The 4044-nt window shown below is 36.3% G+C and overlaps 1 long non-coding RNA gene across 1 annotated transcript; it reads left to right on the top strand.

The window, feature by feature from the left end:
* Window positions 1-241: 241 nt before the first annotated feature.
* LOC138884302 (uncharacterized) lies at window positions 242-3833 on the top strand. The gene is made up of 2 exons (XR_011404472.1): window positions 242-851; window positions 3617-3833. It is a non-coding gene; the product is annotated as an uncharacterized lncRNA (long non-coding RNA).
* The last annotated feature ends 211 nt before the right edge of the window (window positions 3834-4044 follow it).

Below are 4044 nucleotides of genomic sequence, written 5' to 3'. Positions count from 1 at the left end.
GGATTAAAGAATTTAAAATTTTCTTGTGAATCTGAAAATATGATATTCTTCGACGGTGGTGGGCAGTTGGGGATGATCAACGAGAGGAAGCATAGGAGCATCGTGAGTTGTGTGTGTGTTGTGAACAGTTGAGATGAAAGGAAAGAGAAAGTGGAAGATACAGTCCTATAATTATGCCTAATATAAATGAACCCTTAATTATATCCCTAATTTGAATTATGGTATAGAAATGGTAATTTGGTATGCTTAAATGTAATAAACACAAACCTTAAACATTGAGGGTAATAAGGTTTGATATATGGTATAGATAGGTAAAAATCCCTTAAACTAATTTCCTTAGCCCATTAACAAAAAATCCCAAACCTCCCTTACCCTTAACCCTAAGAGACACCATCAAATTTTCTTCTTGAACAAGGACAAGAGCAAACCATGGAGAACCCATCATTAACCACAGCCGCTGTCAGACCCGCCGGAAACACGAGAGCAGCGTCGCCTCATCTTTTCACATCTCCACAAGCCGCCATCGCTGACTCTCACACCCATATCTTATTCTCACTTGATACACACGCAAAGACAAGAGGAAACGGCACACCCGATTCCAAAGACCAGCCGCCCGATGACCCCCATGTCGATTTGGATTAAGAAAATGGCTCTGTGAATGAAATTATTTCTTTGATTCCTTATGTCTTTTCATTTCGTATTTGGATTTTTGGCTGCCGTTGAGGCCCGTTGTGGTTCGGTTCGCGTTTCTGCTTGAAGTTTGATTGTCGTGTCTAGTTTCGGTAGCGACTTCCCCTTTGCTTCTGTCCGTGAATTGCTGAAATTATCCTAATTGAAAGTATTATTTTCAGGTCTGATCCTTTCCCTCTACTTTTGTGTTGATTTGAGTATGATGAGAGCTTGGGATACAAAATAGAAATTGATTCGAATTTTAGCTCATATATTGACGTGCTCCGTTATCTTCACTTGTCATTATGAGTTAATATAAAACATCAGTCCAATATTATTTTCATACCATGAGAATTACTGCTAATACAATTAATTTGATAGTATAGTTATTATAAAGAGTTGATTTATAATATTCTCTTAAACATCAAAATAGTAAATATCTTATTCTGGTAATCGTTAGTGTTTGGTTAAGAATTTGTAGGATTCGAATGTTAGTTTAATCTTCAATCTTCTTTTAGTAGTCCAATATTCTTTAACATAGAGTCATGATTCTTTTCTTTTAAAATTCTTTCGTTGAGAATATTTTTCCCACGATCAGAATGGTTTTTTATTTGTGAGTGAGCCTATCATGTTTTGACTGATTTCAATGCTTTCTTAGATATCCTTTGTATATTTGCGTGGATGATTTGAACGAGTTATTTCGAGTGGTTGTTGAGCCTCGGGGGAAGTCGAGTCCATTAGATAATGCTTTAGGAATTGGTTGGGTCAAATGCATGAAATGAGAAGTTAAAAAGAAATGAGCATGAAATTAACTTTTGTTTATTTCTTTTACTACATTGTCCGCTAGGAGCATGCTTAGGCCGACCATACTCGGGTAGGCAAATCGTAGGTTACTTCTTTTTTTTATTCGAGGCAAGAGGTCGTTTCCTTAGTTAAATTTGTCGGGGGAATGCCCCGAAAAATTTGTAGATATTTTATTCCAGGGAATGCCCCGAAGAACTTTGTAAGTATTTTGGAGGCCTTGACGAGCATCGAGGAGGAGCATATAGATTTGTAGTGTTTTATTTTTATTTCATTTTATTTTGCTTTATTAGGTGGGAATGACCTCGAGCCTCTTGTGTGTTCATTTTACTTTTCTCTATTTATTTTTGCCTCATTTGAATATTTTAAAAAGCCTACTAGATCAAGTATGCAACCGTACTAGTTACGGGACTTGAGGAGTGCCTAACACCTTCTCACCGAGCCAAATGAACCCCCTTACCCGAACCTCTGGCGCAGACTTAGTTTTAGAGTTTAAAGTGTTTTAAAGGGAAAAATCATTTTAAAAAAAACGATGACATGGCTCACCGAAATCAAATGTCAGGTGGCGACTCTGAGTTAATCCTTTTGAATACCATTTTTGTCACTTTCAAAATTGAAAAACCCTTTTCGAGCTTTACAAAATCCTTTTATATTTTTTAAAAGGGTTAAGTGAGTTGGTTAAAAAAGTGGGTGTGACAGCTCTGGCGACTCTGCTGGGGAGTTGCAAGTTCGAGCTGATACTTGATTTTGTTGGCTTTTTAGGATATTCTGCTGAGATTTTTTATGTTTTCTTTATTTGCTTTATTTGATTTATTTTTGTCGCTTTATTTTCTAGTTGTTTTATGTGTTTACAGTTATTTCCTTTATATGTTACTGCTTTATAACTGTCATCATATGCATTCCCAGGTCAATTCTTTCTGCAACAAGTCTCGGAGTACGCGTCGCGTATACGAACTCTTTGTTGAGTCACCCTTATTTTAGGAGGGGGCTGTCGGACGTATGGAGTGGGTGAAAAGCTTGAGCAGCCACAATCGACCATACGCTTCTCCGAATTGCCTTATTAGTGAACCCCAAACTTAGGTCAGTCTTTAGGTCATTCTTATTTGCATCATGTCATTTAAACCTAGCAGGGTTCGGTCCCAGGTACCGTGTCCCGTCGTAGGAGGCCTATCCAAATTATGTCAAAATGGGCTCGTGGCCCAAAGTGACATTTAATCATCCTATATGTTAAATGTTGCATCTGTGAGGGTAGAAAGGTCATTTGGCGGACCAATATTTTGGGAAAGAAGGGTGAAAGAGGAAGCAAGTAGGGCCCAGTTATATTTTTCTTTCACTACTTTTTCAAAAAAGAAAAAGAAAAAATTGAAAATGAAAAATCCAAAAAGATTTTACACTTTCCCATTATTTTCCAAAAAATCAAAAAAAAATCCAAAAAGATTTTACACTTTTCCATTATTTTCCAAAAATTCAAGAAAAAAAAAGAGAAAGAAAAAAAAAGAAAAGATTTTACATTTTCCATCATTTTTCAAAAAGATAAAAAATATATTTTTTCCAAATTAGTGTCATTTTTTAGCTTTCTCTCATATCCAATCTTTCCGAACTACGCATACCTGATTCTCGTCTTCCTAGGCGGGATACGTAGGTAGCCCACATAGGGTCCGGTCTTCCTAGTATCTTAGGTTCTTGGCTTCACGGAGTCTTAGCCAAATCTTTCATGTTTAGCCACTTTTGGCCACATTGGCCATTCTTGCAAAATGGGGTCATTTTTATAAAAGTGGTTCAATTACCCATGTCTGAGGATTTTGAGTCCACAACTAGGTGTCATATTACTTCAAGGTCCTTCCTTTTTGAGTTTGCATCTTTAGCCACTTTTGTCATATCGACCGTTTTTATAAAATGGGTCATTTCTGCAAATTAATTTTGGCCATGATTATTGGGAGTTTGAATCCATATAAGCCTTTAGGAGGTATCTCCATGTATTTGAGGTCATCTTTGTTGAATTTGCGCTAATAGCCACATTTTAGCTACGTAGGTCATTTTTCAAAAATAGCCCAATTGTGTCTTGCATGTGTCTAATTAGGAGGTGTTGTGGTGTCGTATAGTGTCTTGAGACACTGATCTATTTGATCTTATTTTTCTCATTCAGGTATGGTTCCATGTACTACAGCTCGAGCACAACTGATATCCCAGGACCACTGCGTTCAGGAGTTACTTGAGGAGACTTTTCATATTTTGAGCCTGTTTTAGAGTCTCTTAGGTGGTTAAAGATTTTGTCGAGTCTTTCATTATTGTACTTTTTGTTTTATATTTGAAAAACCAAAAAAATTATAAATGAAAAATTCAAAAAAAGATTTTTATTTTTAGTTTATTTGTCCGTTACTTTTTCTAGAACTACGCTTGATTTGATTCATGAGGGACATGATACGTAGGCAACCTACATAGGGTTCGATCGAATCATCATTAAAGAAACCCAAAAAAAAAAAAAAAGAGAATGAAATTGTGGATGTGAAAAGTGAGAGGAAAGAAATGAAAAATCATGCGGTGTTAGAAAGGAAAATAAAGAGGAAATGGGGC

The sequence above is a fragment of the Nicotiana sylvestris genome, chromosome 12, assembly GCF_000393655.2.
Source record: "Nicotiana sylvestris chromosome 12, ASM39365v2, whole genome shotgun sequence".
NCBI lineage: Eukaryota > Viridiplantae > Streptophyta > Magnoliopsida > Solanales > Solanaceae > Nicotiana > Nicotiana sylvestris.
The sequence above is the reverse complement of the archived record's forward strand: the minus strand, read 5'-3'. Positions and strand labels throughout refer to the sequence as shown.